At 30.5% G+C, this 8,417-nt stretch overlaps 1 long non-coding RNA gene across 5 annotated transcripts; it reads left to right on the plus strand.

Moving 5' to 3' along the window:
- Positions 1–1,574: 1,574 nt before the first annotated feature.
- On the plus strand, positions 1,575–5,814 carry LOC18042087. 5 transcript variants are annotated; one of them, XR_002905522.1, is made up of 5 exons: positions 1,575–1,913; positions 2,583–3,429; positions 4,111–4,172; positions 4,521–4,616; positions 5,410–5,814. It is a non-coding gene; the product is annotated as an uncharacterized LOC18042087 (long non-coding RNA). The 5 variants fall into 5 exon arrangements; XR_002905521.1 differs by having other exon boundaries at positions 4,521–4,597; XR_002905520.1 differs by lacking the exon at positions 4,521–4,616 and having other exon boundaries at positions 2,583–3,254; positions 3,364–3,429.
- The last annotated feature ends 2,603 nt before the right edge of the window (positions 5,815–8,417 follow it).

Here is an 8,417-nt window from a genome sequence, read left to right on the forward strand (position 1 = left end):
GAGTAAGCTTGTGTGTTTCTCTGGTGGCCATAATCGTCCACTACATTGCGTTTGCTGCCGATAAGATGCCTCGACGCCATCAAGCAAACTTTTCACAATTATGGGGCCTCATCGCCATTGTCTTTGGATCTCTTTCAGCAGTGTCGTTGATCTCCACATTTTTCACGCAGTCAGTTGCTGAAATCATTTGCTACGTTGCATTGAGTTGCACTGCTATTATCATAGTTGTGTACCAATATGTCAGAAAGCTTATGGATGCTTGTCATTGGCTTTACCACGAAATTTTGAGGCCATTTTTCAGCAAGATCTTGAATTGGTTTCAAGCTCATTGTTACAACTTCTCTTCGACGGAACAGCCGCAACGCCCCACAGTGTAATTGAAGAAGTTTAATATTTATTTTAAAATTTCATCCAAGATACTTTACAGAGAGATTCCACTTATGTTTCCAAATTTCAATAGATCAAAATATATACTCAATAATATATAGTTTTTCATTCAATAATATACAATTTATTTGATAATTTTTTAAGATAGTTAAATACATTGAATTAAATTCTAAGAGTAAATATGTATGTTGTATATCTGATGTAAAAAAAATATATTCTTAGTTTGCCAATAAAATTGGAACAGGTCTCACTGTATTTGTTCCCTAATTTCATGAATTTTAGCTCTCACTCTCATTCAATGGATCAAAATATACACTCAATAATATATGGTTTGTCATTCACTAATATATAGTTTTTGATAGTGCATTCGTATTAGATTTTTATATGCATTGTTTTATTGTTATTATAAAATATAAATATCTGTATTGTTTGTGTTTTTTTGACGAATTAGAGACTTGATATCAACTGTAAAGGGAGAGTAGTAGATTATTTGGGTGACAAGAAAAGTCCACATATTTATTGTTTGTGTTTGGGGTAAGGGCTTCGTTTCTACCCTGAACATTGGCTCTAAGGATATCCATGAATGACATTTAAAATAAAATAAAAAAGAATTAAAAATAAGAAAGATGTGTTTTGATGTGAATAAAAAATTAATAACATATTTTTCTTGTATCGTTGTTATTTTATAAATTTTTTTATTATAAATTTATGAAATAATAAAAGAATACAAGAAAAATATGTTATTAATTTTTTATTCACATCAAAAAATATTTTTATTTTTAATACTATAATTTTTATTTTTATTTATATAATTTATAAATAAATATATATTAAAAATATTGTTAAGAGTTATTAACTATTATAAAAGTAATAAGAAGTAAGTAAATACAATCTTTCAAAAGAAAATTTTAACATTTACTATTTGATAATTTTTCAGGATAGTTAAATTCATTGACTTAAACTCATAAATTCTGCTAGTCACTATATCCACCGCAATCTCATTTTTAAAAGAAAAAAAAGTTTAATTACCAATAAAATTGGAAAATGTGTCATGCCGTTATTAATGTCGAAAACTTTTGACTATATTAACGTACTTAACTAATTATACATCTAAATGTGAAGAAAGAAATTAGCAAAGAATAAAATTTAAAATTTCCTAGTACTTGAAATTCGGGGAAAAAAAAAAAAGAAAAGGCCAAATTTCAGTAGCTCTCGGCCCCGCACTTTCGGGGTAAAAAAAAAAAAAACCCCAAAACACATCAGCTTTCTCTCTCACTATCATTCGAAGAAGCATCGTCACAATCATTTGAAATTCTATAATCTCAGTTTCAATGAAGACGAAGAGGCTTGGTTTAAATATCGGCTTTCATCATGCATTTTCAGGTTTAATTTCAGTTAATCTGACCAAATTTGATGGATTTGTTCCCTAATTTCATGAATGTCAGCTATCACTTTCATTCGATCGAAGAAGCTTTCACTTTCGTTTGAAATTTTTGATCTCGATCGGTTTCACTGCAAAGGAAGAGGTTTGGTTTTAATCTCGCTTTTATTCAAGAATTTCATGTTTGTATGCGTTTAATCGCACCAAAGTTGATGTGTTTCTCCTCTAATTTATGGTTAGGGATCTAATTTATGCCTCTTGATGTAAAAAATTTAGATTTGGGCTTTGATTATTTGATTATTAATTTTGTAGCGTTTGGATACTGTTGAACAGAGTGAATTAATCCACATCAAGTATGTATTGGAACTATTAGGCTGAAACCAGATGGCTTCTGTTTACTAAGCAATACAAGAATTGAGTTATAATTAGGTCTGTTTACTAACTTATCTGTACTATCATCTTTTTTAATTCATTCTTTAAGCTAAATTAGGGTATTAGAAACAGAGCTGGGAAAGAAATTAGTACCTGCATTCATTTTAGTGGATCTTGGACCAGCTTGTTCATTCATCTACAACTATTAGAGTTGCACAACTCCGTTCATATGCCCCCAGTGTTGGCCACAGCTGTCTTGTGTGCATGTAATTTAGAGAATAAATAAATTTAAGTGTAGACTAATATTTCTTTTCTTTTATGATATGTCCAATGAACCACATTTTTCAATTATACTTTTTTTTCCTCCCCTCAAAAATACATATCCTTCCTAGTACTTTTCCAATGGATCTCATTTGTTTTCTCCCTAATACATTTTTTGCAGTTAGAGGTGCCTCAAAAGCAATTACTCAAGGAGAGATGTGCTTTGGCATGGATTATGTTGGATATTTAGTCTTTTTCTTATGGAACTAATGACACATCTATTTTATTACAATGCCTTTCCAATTGGATGAGTTTATCAGAAAAGATAGGCTTCATGTTGGGACGTCTTTTGATCTCCATTTTTTGTCTAGTAACTAATTTGTTCAATATTTACTTGTGGCATGTGGGGACTGTCATCTCCTTTGGATGTACTCATCATTGTATATGGTGTAAATGGTGACCTTCATTACCTTAATTTTTTTATATGTGGATTCGAGGCTTCTTACGTGCTTATGTGAATCTTTTTTTAGCACGATCATTTCATAAATGTTACTCTATGGCTTCCAGAATTTCTGAAGATTTTTTCATGGAATATTCTATGTTTTACCTTTCAAGGGGTTAAAAGTGAGAAATGAATTAATTGGACTCTGGAAATTGGTGTAGCTATTCTGTGGCCTAGTAGCTCTTAAAATTTTACAAAACTCCCTTTCCTTGTTATTTGATTCCCTCTCATATTTGGTATGCTGAATTACAGGTCTATCAATGGAATCTTAGATTATATGTTATGTGGTTTTCAGATGTGCCTATATTGTACTTAGATGGTATTATGAGCAAATTGCTAGTGCTACTTCAGGTATATTGTCAGAACAATCAACACCCAACTTATAATACATACGTTTATATCAGATTTACTGTAATGAACGAACAATGCCTTCCTCTAAATTTTTCATTTTTGGTGCCAGAATGGAAAACAAATAGTGCAAGAAGGTGTATTAATTGCCTTGGCATCAGTTGCTGACTCATCTCAGGTATTTTATAAAATATGCTTTGATTAGAAGCTATTACTTATAGAAACCTGTCTGACAGGATGATCTTTTTTGGAGTAGCTACTCGGATGGAAACTTCTTTAAAAAGGGAAAAAAAAAATTAGGGAAGCAAAGTTTATGTTGAATTAAAAGAAAAGGTATCTACAAAAGTGAACAATCCGTCGCTCCTTATAATACCAGCTTCTGCATTTGAAGTTCTCTCTCTCTCTTTTTTTTTTTTTTTTGGGTTGAAAAGAATATTTCTAGATACATATAATGCTCTTTACTGTCTGTTCACCTAATATTTAACTAATTTTGAAGGCTCTAGATTTTATTAATGAGAAACCAGGAGTCCGTCCTTGTATTGATTACCACAACAGCTGTTGATTGCTGTGGTTTGTCTTTAACACAAGAACTTAAAATTTTGAGTTTCATTTTATCCAAAAGCCTAACTTTCAATGTTTTCAGACTAACCATCCTTTCTCCACTAAATCAGAAAACATATGATCAGTAATGAACTTAGAGATTCAGTATCTTAATTTAGTGTAAGTAGCCCTACTATATAACAAATTCAGTCTTCGGATTCTGCAATTCAATTTTTCTTGATAAGTTTACTTTTTTTTTTCTTTTTTGTCCTCAAAATGTAACTAATTTTCTTTATCTTCAACTTTCTTCAATGCTCAGGAACCAGTGAAACCAAAGTATTTGATGAGAGCAGCTCACTGAGAAGTGATTACTTGACTGAGGTAAGAGCCTGATTTCTATAAACAGTACAAAAGGCCTTTGCGGATGACTTGCACAGATTTTAAAATAGTCGCAACGTAAATATAGATTTATTGCCATTTAGATTTTTAGACTTTTAAGAAGCAAATAAATAATTAATTAAAGAAAGTAGTTTTATCAGACAAAATTCATATTATCCTTAAAATTCAAAAATCATCATAAAAAATTAAGTTTCTCTCCCCCTCTCTTACTCTCAGTCTTGTTCAACCCTTCGCCTCTCAGCCTTGCTCGATAGTAATTTATTGATTTCAGTTTTAGGTAAGCTCTGTCACTGCAAACTTTTGGTCATGTGAATTTTTGTTATTGCATAGATCTTAATTGGTCAAATTGAAGGGGAGAAAGTTGCTGATCGCAAAGCTGATTCTGAAAGCACTTCTTCACTTTTTCAGTATGATTTTACAGATTCAGTATGTAATTGAAGTTCTAAAGCAATGATTTAGAGTATTTAGATGAATGGTTTAAATTAATCCATCAAAGTTGTGGTTTATACACATGCATCATCATGGGAACATCTAATTAGATAATAGATTTTTACTTTTTATCCTTCTTGTCTATTTTACTTGTGTATGTGAGTAAGGCTGTTCTCTGTATGTTGGAGTTGGTGATGCAAGTTGAAACTAACCTGATGTCGACTCTTGGCATGTTAGAGTTGAATTGGAATTGCAATTAATTCATTAAGAGTAACTTATGAGCCATGGGGTTTTCTCACTGAATTAGATAATTAGATCGGCATTCGATGTTTACTTGGATATGTGAGTAGGACTGTTCTCCATACGTTAAATCAGGTTGGAAAAATTATTTACTGAATTGTTATGGGTGCAATTCATGTGTTGAAACATTGAAGAGTTTTAGCCTTTATGTTACTATCCTGTGGTTTTCTAAGGTACAAGAGACATTAAAAAAAAAAAAAACATAATATCTTAATCACTTCTAGTAATCCTACAAGTGCACATGACTTTGTGGGTTTTGAATTCAAGGAACAAAATAGTAAGTCTAGTGGATAATATTTGAAAACACATGTAAAATGGATTGAATTGCTGTAAGATCTGTCCAAATTAAACAGTCTAAACTAATTTACGGGCTTGTGGGAACTAAGATTTTTTTTTTTTTTCCTAGCAACTTCAGAGTCATTGAAAAATGGAAATTTTGTCCAAAAGCAGCTTTTTGTTGTATGATTAAAGAGAAATGTGAGATTTTCAGGTTGAAGGAAGGACAATAAAAGCGCAGATATGGGACACTGCAGGCCAGGAGCAATACAGAGCAGTAATGACTGCCTATTATAGGGGCGCACTGGGAGTGCTCTTTTAGTTTATGATGTGAGAAAATCAGCATTTGTAGACGTGAGCCGGTGGCTGAAGAATCTGAGGGACCAAGCAGACTCCAACATCGTGATCTTGATGATCAGCATTGTGATCTTTTATTTAATTTTTGTTAACAACGTTGTATTTGAATTATTCTCCTCATTGTTGTTGCTGACTTGAGATATCAGAATTATTTTGTTATGGCAGTGTGCGCTAGCAATGTTACAGCTTACTCTGGTTTTTAGTGTATAGTATACTGCTTCAGTTGGATTCTCTACCACAAGGCAATGAAGTTGGCTTTAACATTTTCTGAGGTCATTTTTGTAAATTGATTTGACAAAAATGGTATTTTCCTTGTGTTTGCCTCGAACAATTGCAATTTTCTAGTTATAATGTTTTTGAAACAACATCCAAATAGCGTTAAATATCTTTTGCTATACAAAAGTCTCCCTCAGTTTGCTATTATTATTATTCTTTTTTTTTTTTTAAAGTTCATTGCATTATTATGACCATTACATAGTTTGTTATAGCAAGTTCGGATGTTGCACTATTTCATTTGTGAAAACAGACTTTTATTTATTTATTTAAAAAAAAGAAGAATAAAAAAAATACTATGGCAACTTACTTGGCTCCAAGTATAATATTAATAAAGAAATATATATTGAGTGTGATGCCACGTTGCAATGGAAAATTGTTACCAATAATTAATGGAAAATGATATGAAAGAAAAAAATCGTACCTGATGAAGTCATGAAGCATCATCACATCCTTAAGCTTTAAGACAATAATAGTCGTGTAAATTGGGGACCCGCAAAGCCGTCGAGTAAATTTGCTTAACGTGATTTGAAGTTATACATAATTGATAATTTCAAAAGAAATGAAAAAGAATAATCGAAAAATCAAAATGCACTTCTATATTGCCACCACTCACCCTCTCGACTAAATGTCATTTTCTTTGAACTTTCATGGCTTCTAAGCTCCCATCAAGAATTAGAAATTCACAAATCCAACCTTTATTATCTCAGCGATACATCCCGATTCCAAACTTTACCTCATAAGCGATTATTGGTAACAAGCACCATTTTTGTCAATTGCATATATATATTTGGCTGAACGGTCAATTCTATTTTACTTCTGACGTAGCAAGCACGTCCCATTCCCCACACACCATTACTTGTTCACAAGTTTACATTCATTTAGCTTTTGATTCCAGTGGTGCTAATTTTTGAAGATACTCTTTCGAAACTGAGCGACCAATTTCTTTTATGCTAAATGTATCGAGTGATGCAGAAGAAGAAGAAGAAGAAGAGTTGCATTCCGAAGCCAATATGATGCAAATAAGCTGCCCTCGCCATCATCACCTTCATCTGCAGCACTTATAATCCTTCAAGGCATATGCGTACACTTTTCTTATATCTTTAGTTATTATGAGCTAAATTTTTAACACATACATAATGTTATTTCTTTAAATATATCGATGAGTCCAAATTTAATTAATCTCAAATTTTAGACTTGTGAGAATAGAAGTTGAGTTTTTTTTCAAATATTAAAATTTCTAAAATATTTTTCACTTATTTAACAATTTTATTCCATTCTTTTCATAGCATAACTTTAAAAAAATTGACTATTAAAATAATTTTATAATTTTTAATAAAAACTCTCATCGACAATCAAACAAATAATTTTTTTTATAAAAAATCTACTTATAAAAATTTTTAAAAAAACTCCATTTAAATAAGTAATATTTAAAAATTTTTATTAAATGGAGTTCAATAGAGGCAATATAACTTATTTAATCTTTAAAAAATTTTCTTAATTTTTTTTTTAAAAAGAACTTATAAGATTAAATAAATATTTATAATTAATAAATTAATCATACCAAATAGGTAAAACATTGTAAAATGATAGACTTTTATGGTAGTTTATTACCGACTTGCTGTTCCTTGATGGTAGTAAATTGATTGTATGAAAGATAAAAATTAATAAGAATTTTATATAATAAAAAATTGATTATTTGTGTGAAGGTACAATTATTTTTTTGCCCTTCGAACGGGTGTGTTTTTACATGGGCCCGTTGTGTAAGTGTTTACACACAACTTTGGAATTTCATATGATATTTGATTATTTGCGAAAAATATATTCAGTTTTCAACGTCCGTAGATCTTGCTTGTCTATATGCAACACCATATGATATTGGCACCAGAATCATACAAGTTGAGGCTTGGCACGGCACGGGCCAGGGCTTTTTGATCTGGGCCTTTAAGATTTTGCGTTTTGCAATTTCTTCTCTCTCTCCTCTCTTTTTTTGAGAATTTGTGTTTTGTAATTTCTTAAAATTAGAGTTAAGCTCCTAGCACCTCTTTAATTAAAACTCTTATGAAACCCCCACTTATTATATGTATAGCTCTTATAATTAAATATTTAACATAATATTTTAAAATAAAAATTCTTATCATTATATAATTTATTATTTTATTGTCCCTAAATTATTTTCATTTTAAAATGATTATTTATATCATTTACATATGGGAGGGTTCATGTTTTTTAAGTGTAAAAATATTTTAATTCAGTTAAATTTATATTTGTCCTTTTATGTAATTTTCCTCTAGCAATAGAGCTACAATTACAAAATGTGGGGTCTTAATCTTACAAGTATTTTAAGAGACTGTGAAAAGCACTACTCTAAGATTATCTTCATTAAATTTCACAAAGATAGTAACTTTTATGGTTCTACCACCCCTCGATTTTTCTTATAAAGCCTTTCTTTTATATTTATGATTTCACCTTAGTAAGACCACATAAAACAACAAATTCAGTTTGATTTTTTTTAACCTCTTTCTTTTGTATAATTTTAACCATGGTTAAAATAGTTAGGATAAAAGGATTTAAAATATTAATCCTCACCGT

This window comes from Citrus clementina, unplaced genomic scaffold, assembly GCF_000493195.1.
Source record: "Citrus clementina cultivar Clemenules unplaced genomic scaffold, Citrus_clementina_v1.0 scaffold_5, whole genome shotgun sequence".
In the NCBI taxonomy this organism is placed as follows: Eukaryota; Viridiplantae; Streptophyta; class Magnoliopsida; order Sapindales; family Rutaceae; genus Citrus; species Citrus x clementina.